Here is a 21,458-nt window from a genome sequence, read left to right on the forward strand (position 1 = left end):
GAGGCTGTGCCAAATTTCTAACCAATGTTGGGTTTTAATTGTGCAAGAAGGATCTCGGTAGACTGCAGAGCTGAGATTAAAAACAGCAAAGGGATATGTGTGTATGTTTAAAACACACACACAAATTCTTCCCAATATTCTGATCTCTTGGTCTCAAACGTCACAAAAGATGTGAACAAATTGGGGAGGGGGAGAATCCTGTGTGTGTTTGTTCGGAGGTATCTCCCACTGTGATCGATGGCGTTTACACACAAGTAAGTATGCGCACTTGCGCAGCACTACAGTCTAACAGCATAACCCTATACATGCCTCCTCAGAAGTCCTATTGGGTTCGAAGGAGCTTATTCTTTGGTAAATGGGTATAGGGTTGCACCCTAAATGCAGTTACTACAGGGTAAGTCCCATGGAACACAGTGGGATTTACTTTATTACATTTATATCTCGCATTTTTCCTCCTTAAGGAACTCAAGGTGGCATACATAATCCTCCGCTCCATTTTATCCTCAGAACAACCCTGTGGGGTGGGGTGGGCTGCGACTGGTCCAAAGCCACTCATTTGGAGATGAGCCTCCAATTGCTGCCCCTTACGCTGGAATATTTTAAATGTGATCTTAATATTTATATGCGAACCGCCTAAGGATTTTATATTTAGCGGTATGCCAGTATCCCAGCCCAACAAATAAATATAATGGTTAAGAAATACTCCCAGATTCGTTCCTCCTTTATTTCTCCTTAGTTATTTTAATTCTTTTTTAAAAATCAAAATAAAATGCACAGATGAAAGCAAGGAAGCGACCTAGCCCCTTCCCTCCGTTCGCCCGGCTGAGATAACGGGAGTGTGCGTGCGCTGAGCGCAACTGCCTGCGCCGGGGCGCAAAGCAAACACACAAAGGCTGCGATCCGAGGAGCCCCCCCTCACCCCCCCCGGGAGTAAAACGCCCATCCTGGCTGGGACCCAACAGGGATCGCTTCGGGAGCCGGGCGGATCGGGGGCTGGCGAGGTGGGCGGGGGCGCAAGTCTGCGCTCCCTGGATGATCTCAAGAGCAGGCTGCGCTTCCTCGCACGCCGCCCTGGCAAGGCAGGCAGGCGCACGCGGGCGCGAGGCAGAGAGCTGCAAGGCTAGCTAGCGCCTGCCCGTGGCTACTACCGCCTTGCAAGCCGGGCAACCAGCCAGCCAGACCCGCTGCTGCTGCTGCTCCTGCAGCAGCGCCTCTCCCTTGTGTGCCGACGCACGCACGCGCACATGCCAAAGCCAGCCAGGGACAGGCCTCGCGCCTGCAGGAGGGCGGCGGGGGTGGGGTGGGGGGACAGGCTCCCCTCCCCCGGCGAGCAGGAGAACGAGGCGCGCACGCGCTCTCGCCGCCGCTGCGCGCCCCGTTTTCTCCGTTCTCCCTCGCTGCGCGAGTGCGCGCACGCTGCTTTCTCCCTCTCCCTCCTCTCTCCATAGTAGCGGTCCGGGAGCCCCGCCCACTTCTCTTCCCCCTCGCTGCAGCCTAGCCTGCCCCGCCCACTTTCTCCCTCCCTCCGTCCCTCCGCCGGCGCGCGCCAGCAGCGCTCTCTTCGCCCTCTCCTCCTCCTCCTCCTCCTCCTCCTCCTGTGCTCGCTCGCTCCCCCGCCCGCCCGCCTCACGGGGCTGCGCGCGCACCCACGCGGTCTCGCGCTCGATGGTGGTGCCGCGGCCGCCGCCTCCTTCTCCTCAGCAGCGGCAGCAGCTACTACTCCTTGTGAGGCAAAGAAGCCGCCTCACTTGCCGCCATTACAGGCCTCGCTCGCTCTCTTCCGTCTCTTCCCTCACCGCGCAGGGACCGAGGGAAGGAAGGAAGGAAGGAAGAGAGAGAGAGAGAGGGAGAGGGAGAGGGAGGGAGGGGAACATGGCGCCGCCTCCTTCTCCTCCCGCTGCCGCCTCGGGTCCTTCTCCGCCCCGCCCCGAGAGCCCGGCCCGGACCCGCTGCGGATCCGGTAGGTACCTTCGGATCGAGCCCTCCCTTCTCCTCGCCCCGCCCCGGTTCCCATTGAGGGGGGGGGGGAAGGAACAATGAGGAGCCCGCCTCATCCTAAGGGTACAGCCCCCCCGCCCCATTTACCTCAGACATCCAATCTAAGCGAGGGGGGGGAGACACAGAGGAGGGGGTGACAGTGAAGGGAGGGGAATATATGTGTGTGTGTGTGAGAGAGAGGGGGGGGGGCAGAGGAGGTACTCGTGTTTTTCCTGAGGGGGGAGAGAGAGAGAGAGAGAGAGAGAAATGGAGGAATTCTCTCCTTCCCCGTTGCCCGCACGCACCGCGAGGGGAGGGGTGCGGTGCGAAGAAAAGACCCTTCCCCGCGAGGGAGCGTGGGGGAGGGGCAGAGAGCACCTCCTCCCTCCCCTCCCCTCCCAAATACGTCTGTCTCCTTTCTCTCTCTCTCTCTCTCTTCCCCCCCCCGGCCGCCCGCCCCGTGAGGTGTTTAGACGGGGGGGGGGAATGTGTGCAGTAAAGGGCAAAAAAAAACAACCCCTGCTCCGTGTTGTTGAGGGGTGGTGGCGAGCCGAGCCTTTCTTCCGTCTCTTCGTCCACGCCCCCCCCCCCCCCAACATCAGCTTCCATGCCATGTTTGGGATGATAAACTTGAGGTATTGGGTATAAAAAGAGTATCTCCGTGGCGTATTTGGAGGGGGGGGAGGGAAGAGGAGGGAAGAGACTTCCTTGGATCTTTGGGAGAGGAGGGGGGGAGGCGCCCCTCCCCTCAACAAGCTGTGCCAGTATTCAAAGGGGTGGGGATGGGTGCAAGAAATGCAGGAAAGAGGAATTTGAGATATTAAGGTAATGGTGACAGTAATGATTGTTCTCTCTTTCTCTCTCTCCCCCCCCCCATTCTGTGTTCTCTTTTGGGTGGGATGGAATTGGTGAGTGGCTCCATATAACAGTGTTGAAGGTGCTTGAGGTTGGGGAGGGGCATATGGAGGTGCCTAGAATTACATGAGGGGGGGAATCCGTTCTCATGTCCCATGAAGATGCATTAGATCGAAACTTGTGAAGAATTTGCCTAGAGGAGAGCAGAAGCCACGCTCATTACTTTTGTGTGTGGGGGGGGCGTTATGTGTGTGGGGATCTGGGCTTAGTATGTGGGGGGAGACACTTTACTATAAGGCTCAGGGAAAAGGGATTCATGAAAAAATCCTTTTTAGCATTTGTAATCTGGAGATAATGTTGGACAGGGTCTGGTAATAATCTGTTTGCTACTTTCTATAGGGTGGTCCTACCTCCAAGAAGCACTTGAGGCGGATGATTGGGGTGGCAAATGTTGCCAGTAGTTTTCTCCAGCCCCATTCTCTAGGAACTAGAGATTCTTTCTCCTAATTTTGAAGGAGTTTGGATTTGCTGAGATCATGCCTTACGGGGGAAGAGAATCTCCCTTTCACGCTCTAAGGAGGTTGGGAAGTGGTACTGTTGCCCTCAGATGGAGGGGATACTCCTCTAAACACTGAAGGGGCACAGGACCATACTTTTTCCTGAATGTGTATGGATTGTTGCCCATTCCCCAAAGAACTCGTCTATCCTATATAAAATTAGAGGCACACATTAGGTTAACTATTCTTCTTTTTCACTCTTTCTGTTAAAAGCAGCCCTTCACCCTCCCTATCTATTTATGAGTTGTCAAATTGTGAGAGAGGTGAGATGTCTCTTTCAGTGTTCTCATTTTTCTCTTGTCTTGTTCTCTTGGGACATCTTCCAGCTGAAGAATGACATATTTTTGCCAGATGTAGACATTATGTGTGCTAGTTAATTCTATGAAAGGTAATAAGAGTTTTTCCTCAACTTGTTGATGTGTGTTCAAACTTGGTGTTTTATTTTTTAGCAGTTTATCAAGATGATGATAATAAATAAACCTCTTGAAGATGGTTTTACTAGAGGAGAAGGTGAAATAGGGAGCGCCAGTGTATACTTGGGAATACGGGTACCCTATCCTGTTCATGGTGCCTACTATTGCGTGGGGACCTGGGTTATATCCAAATAGTCTTACAGTTATATAGAAGTTATCTAAAATATATATAGAGAAAGGAGGAAATGCACTGTTAGGTAATATTTCCAACTTTTCTGAGACTTTCCCCATAACATTCCTTTACCTCCCACCCCACCATCTGGTGTTCCTTTCCCCTGCTGTGTTATTGAGAGATTTAAACCTCCTAGACTTGTACCTTCAGGTCATATGTAACTCCTTGCCATTGTGCTTTCCTGAAGGCGGGTGGGGTTAATTGAGAGCAGTGGCCTTTTCCTTGAGAATCTATTCTGTTTAAATGATTTTATTGGGAGGAGTTTATTTTCTGACTTTGCGATGGGTTATAACATGCAAGGATGCCATCTTTCTCTATTCCAAGATTAGAGAAGGGTCATGGTGGCACTCCTTTAATTATTGTACTGGGCTTTGAACTTCCTTAATCATCTGACAGACAGGAAGAAAAACTCTTCCAAACCTGAATATCTCAGATTGTTTCAATCCTTAAACAAATTGTCCTGCATATTTTGTTGTTGTTGTTAAGCCTTCATCTGTATTGAGGAATCACCAAAGATCCTTACACCAAACTTATTTTAGTTCTGAAATAAGTTAGACTGTGGCACAGCTAAAAGACAAATGATGGGCACCTAGTTTACTAGACATTATCTCCGTCTACTTTTAGTCATTGTAGAGATTCTAGCCCAAGACTAAGCTAAACCTGAACTTTATGTTTAAGGAAGTTCCTTTTTTTGAGAACTAGAGATGATAGTAAACACTGCCTGGTATATCAGATAATTTAAACAGTAGTACTCATAGCAGGATGGGAACCTGGGCCTTAAGCATGTTGTTGGGCTAAAACTGGTTGAATAAATGTGCTCTTGGATGTTTCTGAAAGTTAGGAATACAGGAAGCTGCCTTATACAGAGTCAGAACATTGGTCCATCTAGCCCATTATTGTCAACTGACAGGCAGGAGTCTTTCTTTGCCCTTTCTAGAGAAGCCAAGGATTGAACCTGGGACTTTCTGCATGCAAAGCATATGCTCTATCACACTGAGCAGTGTTTGCACTTAATGCTAAACCATGGTGTAGGTTGTTGTATTCTTGGTTGTTGGGTTGTGCAAACCCAGCCGTATTAGCAAACCATGGTTTTGTAACCGTGAACAACCCAGAAAAAGGCCCACGTTTGTTGTTGGGTTGTGAACTTTGGAACCTGGTTTGCAAGTAATGACAACCCAGAGTACAGGTTGAGTATGGGAATCATGGGTGGTTGTTGAATCATGGGTTGTCATTACATGTGAACACTCCACTGTGGTTTAGCTATGGATTGGTAACTATGAATAACTCAAACCCAATAACAAGCCATGGCCTTATTTGCATGTAATGACAACCCAGTATATGGGTTAAATCATTGGTTGTCGTTACGTGCAAACCCTGCACTATCATGTAACTATGGGTTGTGAACCACAAACAACCCAGAATTTACATACCAATAGTGCTTGGGCGGTATAAAAATGCAATAAATCCCAACAAAAAAACATGGGTTCGCTTTCTGAGTTTATAGTTAACAAATAGTTAAACCATAGTGCAGGGTTCATATGTAATGACAACCCATACTCTGGGTTGTAACTACATGTGAACTAAGATTGTTTTAACCATTGGTTTTTGTTACATGTGAGCCCAAAATGATGGGTTGTTCATGGGTTATTTTGCCAGGCTACAGAGGTGGCAGGCAGGAGTAGTAAGAAAAACCAGCTGCTTCATATGCTAGTACCACAGTGCCACAAAAGCATTTGCGATATAGGAAGTGAATGGGCAAAGGAGGAGGGAAAAGAGAACCCAAGGATTGAGAAAACAAACCAGGCTTTGTTCGATATCCTGTCAGACAAACCCTAGGTAGGGGAGCAATCGTTAACCAATGGTTAGTGTTATGTGCAAACAAGGTCACTGAGTTTGTTCATACCCTCATCTTTAAATGTTTGGCTTCTCAGCTTTTAGTTTTTTGTAGTTCTTTTACTGGTACAGTTATAGCTTTCTGCCTAGTCTTATACGAAGAACAAGAAACTGGATCTACACCCTTAATATTGGTATCAACAGGGTATGACAATTAAAAGTTACTTTGCAGAGAGAGTTCTGCAAAGGATAATTCAGTTCAAAATAACTGCTTGGTCCTTCTTTAAAGCATTGCTTTAAATGGAGAAATAGTTATACATATATGTAATCCTCCAGATCGCTGGGTCAGTTAGCAAACAAAAATGTTCCTTTGTGATGCACGTCAAAATAATTTTGATCAGTGGGATAGTCATGAGGTTTTAATTTTAAATAGTGTTGGAGAAATCTTAGCAAGGATTCAGAGCATGCATACCATTAGCTTTTTGTTGTTGTTTGGGGGGTGGGGTAAAGCTGGTTAATTATAGTCAGTAGGAAATTAATTTGATCCTGAAAGGCCTTTTAGATTCATCTGAGTGTTCAGTTGCAAGAATCCAAGTTCATTCTCTGTAGCGAGGTTTGAAAATATTGCCAACAGCAGATTTTCAGGATGTGGCAGTAAATTGATTTTTTCTCGCCATGCAGTGTGGACTGAAGCCTTAGATCTGGCTTTTTACCACCATTTACATTCTTAGTGAGAAATGTTAGTGTGTTTTCCTCTGTGAGAACATTTTATATAGTAAAGCAAATATTTTGAAATAATAATAAAAAAATACCAAATATATATATAATAAAGCAAATAGACAGCTTCACTGATCTGGTTTTCCCTTGTGCTCCCAAGCTAGATAACTGGTTTGGTAGAATTTGTTGGAGATGCTGAGAGTTGAGATATTGAAGGAGGAAATTGAAAGCAAATGTTATGTTTTCAACTGCTTTTGTTCATGTATTGACGGCTTCAAGAATCCTTGGAGGTAACATTTTCTGTGATACTTATATAGGCCTGTTGTTAAGATTGTTCTACAAATGTTCAGCATTTTTCCTTACTGGTCCTTCTTGGGTAGATAAAGTTGGGGTGCTGAGCCAAGGGAATAAGTAGTAATGTATTGTTTTAACAAATCTTTGTAAAGTAGGTTAGGATTCAGTGCTTGAATGCCCTACACCTTTTGTAAGTTTCACATTTGTCTTGTAAAAGATCTATGTCATTCTGATGTAATGCTACTGCATTTTCTTCAGTCAAGTTTGGATAATGCAAATAATTGATTTTTGTGCTTCATGTAGAAGTGTGTGTGTGATTTTTTCTCTCAATCAGCCCAGGCATCATTTTGCTCTTATAGTTGGTATCTCAGCCATTAATATCTTTACTTGGAAGTAAGTGTAGTTTTCTTTATGTTACCAATAAGTGTGTTTTAGGATTGCAGCTTAAAAATGTTTTAAAATGCATACAATTCCAAGTTATTTGGAGTTAATTTGACCTTGTCCTTGATTAGCAATTGAATGAGTAGTTTGAATTGCTATGTTTCTAGAACAAACTAACACTTTGGTGTAAGTGTTTTTAGCCCTGTTGATTTATTAATTTTAACTAGAACTGGTTACTTGCAGATTTATTGCAGCAGAGAGATTTTTACATGTTCTGTAATCCCACTATTGGGTTCTTAGTTTTGAAGAATAGTGGGGTATTTTCAGCATTAAGTATCCTCTTGAGCCATTTTAATGTAATTTGCTGAAATATCCTTCTTTTTCAAAGTCTCCCCATCTTTCCTTTTGTTCAAATTGAATTCCTTTCCTACATGCTTATCAAGAAACCTCTTGCGTGCAACTCGTGTTCTTATTCTAACATAGCATGGTCATTGTGGGCTGACAGATAACTCGCAACTTTTCCTTTTGACTTGATGTGGTTAAAGACAAATTGAATCCATTTTATTAGTGTAGTTGCTTGTAGTTAGGCTAAAAAATGCTGTCACTTAATACTATGTTTTACAAAGCCTGTGGTGATGGGTCAGAGACATACAACTTGTTCAGTACTGGGGGACACATTTGGGAAGTATTAGGAATTGGAATGATGCCACTAAATAGCATATTTTAAGTGCACATAAAATCAATGGCACAAGTGTGGTGGTCACTGTAATAGAGAAGTGTCTTCTAATGTGCTGGTCACTAGTATGGAATTACTGTTCCAAATGTTTTTGAATCCTTGGTGCAGAGGGTTTTCCCAAACTTGGTAAGTAAGTTTTGTTGTTGTTTTGATTACTAAGCATTTCAAAAATCATAGTTTGGTTTCAAATATAAGGCCAAACTGCAACTATTTCATGGTTTGGCACTACATGAAGCCCTGTGCTCACACTCTCTCCTTCCCTCATTCTGATTTCTCCTCTCACTTCTTATTTAGTGGAAACCATTGTTTGCTGTTACATTTAACCAGGCAAACCATGCCTTGTGCTAAAATGGCAGTGAGAGGAAATTAACATACATGAGGGAGAGGAGAGTGCATGAGCAGAGGTCTCATTTACGTAACACTGAACCATGTTTTGGTATTATGTCCAAACTGACCTAGTCTTAAAGCTTATCATTGCATGCATGAGTTTCTTAGCCATTTGCTGGCTAGATTGTGTGTGTATTTGTGTACATACTGACCACATTAACTTATCATGCTTAACTATAGTGTAACATAGTCTTCCACAAACTGGTGCCCTTCAGATGTTTTGGATTTCAGTTCTCATCATCCCCAGCTAGCAAGGCCAATCATCATAAGTACTGGGAGTTGTAGTCCAAAAGAACTACAGGGCACCAGATTGAGGAAGGTTGATTTAGTACGATGGGCACAGCGAGCCTTAGGCTGCAGCGAGCCTTGGGCCTGCACCCTCCCTTTCTCCTCGAAGAGGAGAACTTCAGAAAAAAATGCTTCTGCTTTTAGTTAACCACAGTTTCCTGTGGTATTTGAACCCAGAATTGTGGTCAATGCTTTCTCTGATTAATTTCAATACGCCAGTCACATAACCATAGTTTGTGTAATGACAGTCAGTCATTGCAGATGACACGACAAACCACGGTTGGTGGGTGGGTTGGTGAGCAGGAGAAGCAAAAGGCTCTGAATTCCTCCACCTGGCTGTGCAGGAGGAGGGTGCAAGTCTGAGGCTCATTCTTTCTCATGTTCATCATGCTAAACCATGGTTTAACATGATGTGCAGATGTGGCCACTGTGAACTGTATTGCCCATCTGCTATTAAAATATTTAGCAATGATTATTTAGAAAGGTCACTCACCAAGATGAGGATTTAACATGCTGTCATTGTTTTGCCTTTTGAAATTATGTTGTCACCACAATTGGCAAAACAGTTGATCATAAAGTAAGATGTTTTGAACTTCAAGTCCTATCAGCTCCAACCAACATGGTAAATGGTCAGGGAGTGTGGGAGTTGAAGTCCATCTGGAGGGTCACAGGTTCCTACTCCTGCTTTGAGATATACTGGATTTTAGCCAGCCTTGCAAATAAGTTACGGATTTATTTATTTTTTAACTATAAATAGATTATGTAGTAAGGTTGTTCCTGCTTCCTTTTTTCCTTCAGTTAAATAACAAAAGTCCAGACTCACTGGATAGCATCCTTTTAAATACAAAGGATATTTTTTTCTATTTGGGAGAAAGAGTAGTAGTAATCTTACAGCAGGAGAATTGCAATGTGACATACAGCTCATTTTCCTTTAAAACTATCTTGTATACTCTCTGAAAATAAATGAGATGTGTCCAGAAATAATAGTGGGTCCAGACTTATAATGCAATCTTATGCATGTTTAGTCAGAAAAAAAGTCTGACAACTCCCGTTATGGCTGTCGGGGGAATGTTGGGAGTTGTAGGATTTTTTTTCTGTCTAAACATGTATAGGATTGCATCCTTAGTCATATTTAGAGCAGACCCACTGAAATAAATTGTTAGTCATGACTAACATAAATCCATTTGATTTCAGTGGGTCTTCTTTAAATAGGACTAGGTCTGGTGCCAATGCATTATTATTTAGCCTTTTTAGGGTTATTGTGCCTCAATGTCAATAAAAGGGCACAGGCAGCCGTTCTGATCCTTTACGGGGAGAAAGACCCACATCCACAGTAATACAATTCCTTTATTAGGACCAACTGAAATATCACAAAGTGGTGGGCAAGCTTTTGAATTTTCCAGTAAGTGTAAATGTAAATAAAGTATTTCCCCCTGTATTTTCCCTTCTTTATGGAAAAGTCAAACATGTGCAGTTTCTTTTGGGCCTGTAAGTGAGAAAGCATAATTATGAAGGTGTTAGCAGCACTAGACTAACTTTAGTTGTTGTTGGTAAGATGCATCCTATGAAAACTTCTCTCCTTTTCATCATCATTTATTATATGGTCAAAGACCCAATGAGTGAAAACTTCCATGCTTCCAAGATCTAGTCTTTCACTTTTAGAACTATGTCTTCAGGGTGAATTGATTTTTAAATCTAGGTTATTTAAATAATTGATCTAAATCTTCTAGCTTTCCAAGTCATTTATTTCCTGAACAAGTATGCATACAAATTGGTTGCTAGAATAATTAAAACATGTCTGTTTGCAACTAAATCGACCCTTTATACTACCTGTAGGCATAATCCAAAACCTCTAGTCATGCACCCAACATGACTTTTGCTTTGGGTAATTGTGAAATCAAGGATTTTTGTGTGGACACTAAGCAAGATGATTTATTTAAAGGTGAAGTGCCCATTCCAGAAGCAAAGGGTGGTAATTCTGTGTCATGGCTATTTTGCATCTAAATAAGCATCCATCCGTTTGTTCTACAGTAACTAAATGTTCACCATTTGAAGAAACAGAATTATAATATCTAAAGGTTTGATCTCAAAAATTGTTGTTTTTTTGCCCCATTTTGCTCTTTATAAAGAAAAGCAGGCTTTAAGCCATCCTTTCCCAACATTGTGCCCTCCAAATGTGCTGGGCTACAGCTCCCATCATCCCCAGCCAGCATAGCCACTGGGCATGCTGGCTGGGGTAATGGGAGATGTAATCTAGCACAACTGGTGGGAGAAGGCTACTTTATGCAAATAAATATATTTAACTAAATTGGTTTGATTATGGGTTATGAGTTCAATTTTAAGAGAATTTGTTCACAATCCAATTGAAGTTAGTTCTGACTAAGTCCCCTTGAAAGGCTAGAACTTAAATTAGCTGTGATTATATTGGTTTAAATGAGACATCTGTCATGACTAGCTTCAGATGGATCAGAGCCTATAAATATAGAATTTAATATATTTGTGTTGCATTCATAATTTTAAACCAGCATATTTAAAGAGACACTTTAATATAACCAACATTTTAAAAATCTGATTTGGTTTTAAAAAAATAAACCCACACGCATCCATTTTTTCCATCTTGTTTTCTAGCCCTTAGGGGTGTAGAGGGAAATTTGGTGGTGCGGTGAAAGAGATGAAGGATAAGGAATGAGGCAAATAAAAAGAAGCCATTGAGAGAGCAATCCTATAGTTCCTTGGAAAGTGTTGAATAAATTTAATAAAAGAAAGCAGTTGCATATTACTAGGCAGATTGAAAAATGAGTATGCATCCATTCTTCAGTTGACATGTGTGTATCAAAAAGCTACTGTTTAGTAAAAACATAGGAATGGCCTTGCTAGATCAGACCAAGTAATCCACTATTCTGTTTCCAAAAGTGGCCAGCCAGCTGGCTGTGGATAGCTCACAAGCAGGGCATGGAAGCAATAACTCTTGTTTGTTGGTTGTCCCCAGCACCTGGTATGCAGAGGTGTACTGCTTCTGGACATGAAGGTTCCTTCAGTTTATGTTGCTAGTACTTGTGGACTTGCCTAATCCTCCTTTTTAAGATGTCATAGCTAATTGTGTGTGGGGGAGAAATGCTCACTGTGGTTAAAAGGTTGGTTTTCTGAGACAAGTATTATCCAGTTTATGCCCAGGTACATTAGCTGCCTTATTTTAGAAATGAGCTGCACCAGCAGCCTAGAACAGTATATAGTAGCACTTGGGCTAAGCATAAAATACATTATCATGACACAACAGTGGTATTTTGGCAGCCTGTGTGAGCAGAAGTGTTTAGGGTTTGAGTTATCAGTGTGCAAGGCATGTATCTTAAAACTCCTGGCTTATATAAGTGCCCCTCAGTAGTTAGACATGTTTTATATCTAGTGGTCGTAGAAAACCTATAATGGATAGTACCACTACAATTCTTTTAGAACAGCTTAAGTTTTGTTTGTCTAATATTCCTCTTCACCACCAAATAATTACATATTTTCTTTTGCTCAGTGTTAATATTTGAAATGAGGGTGGTGGGATAGAGGTAGATGTATTGGTGATATCATATGCTATTAATGTAAAGGTAAAATAACACCCATTTTTTCCTGTGTAGTGCCTACAATATCAGTCTCCTTGCACATCATTTCATTTGACAGCAGCAAATGTTCTTCATTATTCTGTCTGTCACAGCAGTTGGTTTTTAAAATGTTTTCTCTGCAGTGCAGAATGTAGCACACACACACACACATATGTGAGTTTTAATTCTCTGCTATTCTATTAAATGAAGCCAAAGGAAGACTTTTGCCTTCGTTTGGGACACGAGTGGAAATTCTATTACCTGACACTGATATTGTCCATGCCCTTATGATATAAGGCTCTAATGGACTCCTGGCAAATCTAAACACTCAGAGAATTGGTGTATCTGGCATAAGGCCTGTTTTATTGTTTCAAGGGATGGGAACACCAAACATGATAAAACGATGCCTTTTAATTGACTTCAATAAAATATTATTCCTTCAACCTTTTGCATCTGTGGGCTAGATATTAGTTTGTTTGAAAAACTACCAGTTTTTCAGGGCCTTGTACAATTTTGAAAGAAATCAGACTTTTCCATTCCTCTTCCTCAGTTTCTCGGGTGTTTGATAAACATTTCTAGGTCATGTGGTATTTTTTCCCTGTTTCTGGTAGGGAGTGAGTAAGGCTTTTTGTGGGCTAAGAATATTACTCGGCTGGAGGTTACTGTAGTGCTTTGGGATATTCTTGTCTGTCTCCTCCCTCTCAGGGTCTGTGTTCCGCTGTTTGAAATGCACTCAGTAGTGTAGTGTGTGAGGGCTCAGAGCTTTCAGTGGGAGACAGGAACTGGCCGTCACGCTTGTCTCCAGCGCAGCAATGGGAATCTTTCTTGCTTTATCAGAATCAGGCTAATTTATGCCTGAGCAACGACGTGGCTGTCTTGCACTTTGAGATGGAGAGAACTCATCATAGGTGATTTTAATTTTCATATTGTATCCTTATATAATGAAGTCCAATATTTGGTATGAATTGGAGGCACTGAATGCAAACATGGACACTGAAACATATATCTATATTTTCTGCTTGTTTTAATTGTAAAGTGCCTTGATTAAGTTATGTGAAGGAGATGTAAGTTGGATGTTTGGTAAAGAAGGAATAAAGCCTGTGTGGGAATACTCATGACAGATATTGAGGTGGGGGGAGATAGCCTTGTATTTAAGCTCTAGTCTGGTAGGCAAAAGTGCCCAGGAATTGCATTTAGGTGAATTCACAGAATTCCATGCAGGTGAATGAGCAGACTAGTGGAAAAGGTATTTGGTCCCTCCTCTGTGTCTAGCATAGAAACCAAGCAGACTGCTAGACAAGGGAAGACTCCCCCTCCAATTATTTATTATTTACTACATTTCTGTACTGCCCAGTAGCCCAGCTCTCTGAGTAGTTCACAAACGTCTTCCAAGCCCAGCAAGAAATAGAGCTCGCCATTTCCCTCTACCAGCCTCCAGCAGGCTAGTATACCACTTTTGCAGGCTAGTATTTTTTTTGTGGGATTCAGTACAAGGTGGAAAAGATATCCATGGATGGATTTGCTGTTGGCAGGCTTAAGTCTTTTTTTTTAACTGACTTTTTGTTATTAATATATTGCAATAAACCATTATTGCATTTTCTTTGACTGGATCTAAGTGCTGTATCTCATTTAAGTTTCAGATCATTTTTCTCTTGTTGCTATTTACTTTTAGGAGGTATAGTGTGTGCAGTGACTTGCTTATTAAATTGGTTAAATTGTCACATTGAGTTGGTGCTTGATACTCATACTCTTTTCTTTTTCCAAAAGAGAGTATTACATTTCTGAAAAAGTTGTCCTTGCTATGCAGGAGGTTTTGGTTTAGAATGATGTTAACCATGTTGAGTTGATCAACTACTGTTTTTCACTAACAATACAGTGAATGTATTGGAGGCTCTTGATCATACTAGCTTTCCCCACTCCCAAGCCCCTTTGATTATCCACATATTGAGTGACAGACTTGCACTAAAGGCCTATGTGTATGGAGCCCAAAGCATTTATCTTGTGGTTTGGGCCTTGTCTTCACATTTTCATCCGTAATCCATGGGCAAAGAAGGGGGAAAGTGGGATTAATTGATGAAAAAAATCCCCCACCATGCTTTTGCTTTAATGTCTGTATAAAATGGCACTCACTTGATATTCAGAGAGGTTCACAGATCAGGCTTACTGAAGGGTATCATCACTTCCATCCACAGTGTTAAGCCTTACAGAGCTGTGGCTTTAGGGTAGCTTGGAGGACTAAAACTTCTAATACTGTTACTGATAATAGAGCTCTGTAACTTTGTTATATTTCAGAAGCTTTTGATATGCTCCTTTGACCATGACATTGTTGGCTTATTTAAATGCAATCTGGTAGTGATGGTAGGGAGCGCATTACAATGATGTCCCTGTGGAGAGGTTAACGAATAGGCCACTGGAATAGGAGCTTCTGGACTAGGAAGAATTCTTGACTGTAGGAAAATGTCAGCCTCTTGTTAGTTGAGCTGTTACCAGATTTGGTTCTTAGTCTTCTGGGAACATCTTGATTGTAAGTCCATCTGAAATGGAAGGGAAGTGAGAGCTGTGCTTGCATGCAGCACCTATTCATTTCACTGGGATTTGTGCAGGTAACATTCCCCAGTGGATTGCTACCTTTAACTCAGATGCTAAATTTACAACTGTCATTTTGGAGGCTAAATGCTAGCTGTTAGCTGCCTGTTAATAATCACAAAAGTCCTTAGTAATTCTTTTCAACAGTGAATTTACCTGTTTCCTTTGAAAACATTGTCTACTGTAGATACCACTGAATGTGGGGAAGGCCTAGACTATAATGCCTTGAGATACTGTTAAACTAGAGCCTGAATCCCCCCCATTAGTTTGATTTAATGACCCAGCTGGGGAGAGAGTCCAGGCTGCTTGGCTACTCTCCAAGTCTTCTACCATCTGAGCTGTTAGATGCTTTGAAGTATTCTGATATCACAGTTATAGTAATGCTTAAGCGAGCTATACAATGCCTCAGATTATTTGCCCAATTCTTAAACATTTAAGGCTCAGTTCTGCTCCCCTAAGAATTAGTTTGGGTTATAAGGAATGTGAACAATAGTGTCAGGAGTGGGTCTTAACAATTTCTCTTGCTCCTTGCATTTTTGTGAGAAAACTAAGATTTCCTTTGCTAGTGACAGATGTGTTTAATTTGATAGGCTGTGCTTGATTAGTTTTTCCTAATATAGAAAAGTCAAGAAAGACCTTGTTTATATCTTATTGAGTGGTAACATTGCAAGGTAAATGTATAGATGACAAAAAAACTGTGCATTACTTATAAATCATGGAAAGAAAAAGTTTGTCCTGTAGAATGCAATATAGGGCCCAATTTGAAATGAGCCTGGTTAAAATGAATAGACATTGCACAGTAGCAGTGCCTTGCATTATTGAGTGATTAAGCAGAGTGAAAAGAGTTGAAGTGTACAAGGGTGATAACGAACCGCAGAACTTGGTGTGTATGCTTTTGCATCTTAATTGGCATCCAGATATACCCAAGCTGTACAGTGGGAATTCTTAACATTCTTCCTTGGTGATACAAAAAGGCTTGAAAAGCCTTGTTAGTAAAAATAGCGCTTTAATTATTGGAAGCAGATTTATCACACCACTACAGTGAAGGTATGACATTGTATTTTCAGATGTTTTCACAGCAAAAAGCATGTTTCTGTTACAATGGAAATGTTATGTATTTATTACATTTCTAATCTGCGCAGTAACTAACCTCTACTGAATAAGAAGACTTCAACATAAGAACAGCTATGGTGGATCAGACCAAGGGTCCATGTAGTCCAGCATTCAGTTCACACAGTGGCCAACTAGCTTTCAGCAGGAAAGCTGCAAGCAGGACATGAGTGCATAGTTTGCTTAGAAGATCAGCAATTTCATATTTGAGTTCTTTGAGAACTCCAGGATGGATACCATCTGGGCTGGGTGATTTACTTGCTTTCAATTTATTAATAAGGCTGAGAACTTCATCTTTTGCCACCATTGTTTGCCTCAGTTCCTCAGACTCCCTTCCGAAAAACACTACTTCAGGCACAGGTATCTGTCATATTTTCTGCAATGAAGACTGATGAGAAGAATTCATTCGACTTCTCTTTATCCTCCTTTAGTGTTCCTTTAACTCCATTGTTATCTAACAGTCCAACCTAGCTAGTTTTCTGTTTCTGATATATTTAAAGAATTCTTTATTGTTAATGCTATGCTCTTCAAAATGCTTTTATGTCTTATTGTCTGCTTGTATTGCCTTTGTGCAAGCTTGTACTCTTTTATTTTCCTCACTTGGGCAAGACATCCATTTTCTGAAGGAAGCCCTCTTTTCTCTAATAGCTTCCTTGACATGGCTCATTAACCATGCTGGTGACCTCTTGGACTTTGTGCTACCTTTCCTAATCTTTGGAATATGTTTTTGCTGAGCTATTATTGTGGTTTTGAATAACCTCCAAGCATGTTGAAGAGATTTAATCCTCTTGACCCCTTTTCAACTTCCTGTTACTAGTTCCCTAATTTTAGAGAAGTCTTCTTTTTTGAAGTCAAATATGATGGTGTTGGACTTCCTGGACAATTTTCCACTTAAAATATATATTAAATCTGATAGCACTGTGGTCAGTTTCCAATTGTTGGGACAATATTTACATCTTGTAATAGGTCCTGGGTGACACCATTTAGGAATAAATCCAGGGTTGCCTCCCCTCTGGTCAGTTCCATGACCAACTATTCTAGGGCACAGGTGTTAGGGATTGGGAAATTTAACCTCTTTGTCAATGTGGAGGTAATTGGAAGTCTCCCATTATTACAATACTTTCCCATTTGAAGGCCTCCCTGATTTCATTTTCCATCTCTAGGTCACCTTGAGCGTTCTGGTCTGAGGGACAGTAGAACGTTCCTAGTACTAAATTAGTTTTGGAGCCTGGTATTGCCTCCCAAAGAGCTTCTGTGGAAGAGGCTGCTCCTTTTAGGTGTTCTAGTCCGTTTGACACTGTACTCTCTTCGATATACAGAGCAACAACTCCCCCAATATGCCCTTCTTTGTCCTTCCTGTGGAGTTTATATCCAGCAATGACTGTATCCCACTGGTTCCCTCCATTCCACCAGGTCCATAATGGCCACTGTCTCTACGTTCACCTTTAAAACCAGTCAGTCCAACTCTCCAATTTTGGCTTGGAGGCCTCTAGCGTCTCAGGCGTGTGTATCTTTGGCTATGGCACTTAGATCTCTTTGATTCACTATCATGTTCCATCATATACTCATGGGGACAGGGGAGGCCAGGATACGAATTATGGTGAGGCCTCTCCAGCCTCCTTTCCTCCCCCTCTGAAGCACCCCAGCTAGATGGGCCAAAAAGCCCATCTAGCAGAAATGCAGTGCATGAGGAGCAGGGAGGCAATAATCACCTCTGTTGCACCTTCTGTTCTGCGCTGGATTCTTGTAAGCCTCTGAGTTTGGAGGCTTATGAGCATCAAGGGCATAAATGATAAGATTGCACCCTAAAGGTGGAGAGGAATTTAATGCAATTCTTCTAATGCTAATTCAACCAAGAAGAGGAGTTGGGATAGTTTCGAAAATCCCCTCAAATAGCAGACATGATGTGGTTCATTGTTTATTTTGTTATAGATGGCTCCTATGGACTTTCTGACACCCTCATGACCTACCAAGGGTAGTTGAACAGACTTAAGAATTGTGATGTCTGTTTGTCCTTCTCAAGGGAGGGAGGATACATGGTGTTCACTGTGCTTGTCCTTGCCATGTCTGGAAACTCCTAGGTTAAGTGGGAGAAGTTTTAAATGCGACTGGAGTAGATATTACCCCCTTTCTCATTTACATGTTTAATTAACTGCTGGCAAAGATAGGGAGCTATGTTGCTTGAAGAAGAAAGCAATTGGACAGAATCCCATTTGGTGGACTAGGAGACTAAGGCATAAAGGTGATAGAAATAATGCCCTTATTCTCTTTAAAAACCAGTCCAAGAGAAAAAGTTATCTGAATGGGAAGGGGAGCAGGGACCTCTTGGTAACACATACATTTATGATTTTGCTGAGAGGTGATGAAAGATGCTGAGTAGCTCTATTACCAGAAATTGGAAGTACTTTATCTAGTGGCAGACAGTCCCTCCAACCCCTTTGGTTTTTTTGTGGTAAGGAAGAATTGCTTTGATCTCCATAATGCATGGGAAATTACATTTGAGCATGAAGGGAGTTTCCATTACAGCCTGTGATATAGCAATAGGGAGACTTTTTGTTTCAAGGCAGAAATATAAAAAGAACACACACAAAAAATCCACTGGGCTTGTGAAAGCCCTGGGCTTACCTAAAATAACTCTTGGATCCTTGCTCTTATATAACAAACTTCAAACGTTGGTTTTGCCACTATTTTAGTGAAACATGCTAGGATTTAATAAATGAAGCTATTTCTAATGAATAGTTTGGTTGTTGAAGGAACATCCCCCCTTGTAATCTTTCCATTTTTGTGGTGAATGTGTGCTTGTGAACCTACCATCCTCAGAGCAAGGTGAACAGAAGGTTCCAGCACATGGATTTATTAGACAGATTCTTTTTGTAAAACTAAATTTGTGGGGTGATAGGATTCCTGTATATTAAATTGCAAAATTTCTTGTAAATTAATGCTATGCTATTTGTTTTTTCCTTCTAAGTTATGTTAAATAGGCTTCCTATTTATATCTAAATAGAGAACATTGTTCTTAAAAGCTGAATGTAAGATCAGACATATATACATTTAAAATGTATGTGAGACTTTCTGAGCACAGATCTGGTTATGTGTTTGGGTGTAACATTTGCAAAACAAGACCCAGATAAGAATAGAAGAACAGGATTTCACTGTGCTTCCATTTTTCATACTCCAGGTTAGACATATCAAGAGAGATGCACTTTCTTGAATAGTACTTGAAAATTTTGCTCAGGTTAAGAAGCAAGATTAATTTTTCTTTCTCCTGGAAAAGGTGATCCTATCCTGAATGACTCAGTTGAATTTAAAGATACAGCATCTCATTCTCTTGTATGAACTGATGTTGATATCAGCTCTTCTTTGGGAAAGCTCTGGACAAATGAAAGCAAGGAGGCATTTGTACGGGGGGCATTTGTACAGGAGTCTGTGCACGGTGTATTTATAATCTGCATTTGCACATTTTTTGCCTTACAAAGAATTTTGCAATTCCTTACAGAAGTTGTTGCTTGAGTACAGAGTGCTTTGAATGCATTCTGTATTAGCAAAATGTTTGGATATGTAGGCCTATTGAAATAAATGGGAGTTGGGTAAGAGTGATGATTTTGTCCATCACACTAGGAAGAATAACATTTTGAAGTTTAAATAACAAGTGCTTTAAAATAATAATACAGATTCCTACCCTTTCTCTTGATTTGTATCCAGTCAGTAGCAGATTTCCCAGGTGGAACCTCAAGAGCTGTGTCGATAGATTTTAGTGCACGCACTGGGATTTCTCAGGGTCATCCCTTTCCGATTGCAGCCCCTGTAGTAATGTGAAAAGCCACTTTCAAAAACAAGGGAACCTCTGAAGGACTACGTGAAGTAGCAGTAAGCCTGGTTCTATTACTTGGTAGTGACAACTGTAGAAGTTGTTGGACATATGAGCAGAAATCCTTCTGTTTCAGGCTTATTTTATCAAGAGAACTGCAAGGGAATTTGCACATTCTTTTACTGAACTGGAAGAATGGCTGTGAGTTAGGGCAGGCTACTCATGTGTCATAGATACGTTAATTTAAGTTTTGCAATATGTTTACTTAAACTTGAACATCCATACTTCCATGGGTTCATGGGTTCTTGCTAATGTTAGAAGTATTGCAGAATAAACTGAGTACAATTATGCTAAAAGTAAATTGAAGGAATAGTATTATTTAAAAAGCACCTCTCGTAGTGGATCTTTACTTAGCCAATGATGTGGGTTTTATCTATTGGAAAGAATACTTGCTGTTATGCAATGTTGATTTGTTTTAGGAGGACTTAAGTGTTTTTTTCTCAATATAGGACCAAAAAATGGGGGTCATGCAAATAGCAGTTCCTGTGTGTATCATGCCCATATTTAGTTTTCCTCCTTGTACCAAATTGCCAAAGGGTTCCAGACATAGGGTGACTCTGGGGTTGGTGTGCATGGCCTGGAAACTCATGTACACCCTTCTTTTAAGAATAGCCCCATCTGTTGCCTGAGATTAAACGTTTCAGGTCCAGATGGTTAAAAGCTTAAATCAGCCTTTCCAAAGATACAAATGACCCATTTCAGAGATTTTCTACACTTGAGCCGCTGTGGTGCAGTGAGAAAATTTACAACTCTGTTAGGAAATCCTTTTCCCATTGTTACATGTACAGTATATTCAGTGGACTGAAGCGGCACCCCTTGTGCCGCTGTGCTTCAGGGTCATTTGGCGTTTGCTTTATTAAAAGTGATTTTCAACAGTGTGTAATCCTGAATACTAAAACCACACTGGCTGAAAGTTAGCATTAAATACAAATAGCGCAAATGTTGTTTGCAGCAACAAACACCCCTTAAATTAGGTTAATTTGCAGTATGTTGTAAGGAAAGTGCTCAGTTGGGATGTGTTTAATTTTGCATAAGAATGGTATAGAGCAAACAGGGAAGATAATTTAGTCATGAGATACTTGCGGCAGGGGAGCAGTACTCGCTCCACCAATAAAACACAGTAATATAAGGTTGTATTTCTTGTGTTTAATGGAGGATTAACTAGGGTTGGCTCTAGTTCTGTGTTTCTGCTTAGCTAACTAGTCCTTTGTGCTGAGGAGTTCTGCTTATTCCTTCCTTTCTTCCAAGGAGCTCTCAATCTTGGGAGACCATCCCATACCTTTTTGTTTATCATCTTGCATATGATACAATTTCTGTTTTGTAAACTGCCCAGACAATATATGTCGGCAAGGGTTGGGGAATGTAAATATAATACATAAATAAATACTGTTGCGATGGGTAGACAAAATCACTCTTTCAGATTTCAGTAGATAAGGGCATATTCTACAACATCTGATTGAAGGTTACACTGTAGATCTTCAGTCCGTAATTGATTGAAAACATTTTTGTTAAAAAGGTGTCCTTGGTTAGGCAACACATTTTAATTTGTTACTTTTAACACACATGGATTAGGGGTGCAGGATCTCAGACCCAAGGGCCAAATCCAGCCCTCTGGGATCCCCGGAAGGCCATGTTCG

At 41.5% G+C, this 21,458-nt stretch overlaps 1 protein-coding gene across 1 annotated transcript in view; it reads left to right on the forward strand.

Annotated features, from left to right (window-relative positions):
- Positions 1–1,691: 1,691 nt before the first annotated feature.
- Positions 1,692–21,458, forward strand: part of ARHGAP35 (Rho GTPase activating protein 35) — a 72,134-nt gene continuing 52,367 nt past the window's right edge. The window contains exon 1 of the mRNA XM_063140563.1: positions 1,692–1,960. The gene's annotated coding sequence lies outside the window, so the exon portion shown is untranslated. The remainder of the gene's footprint in view (positions 1,961–21,458) is intronic.

The sequence above is a fragment of the Elgaria multicarinata genome, chromosome 13, assembly GCF_023053635.1.
Source record: "Elgaria multicarinata webbii isolate HBS135686 ecotype San Diego chromosome 13, rElgMul1.1.pri, whole genome shotgun sequence".
Taxonomy (NCBI): Eukaryota; Metazoa; Chordata; class Lepidosauria; order Squamata; family Anguidae; genus Elgaria; species Elgaria multicarinata.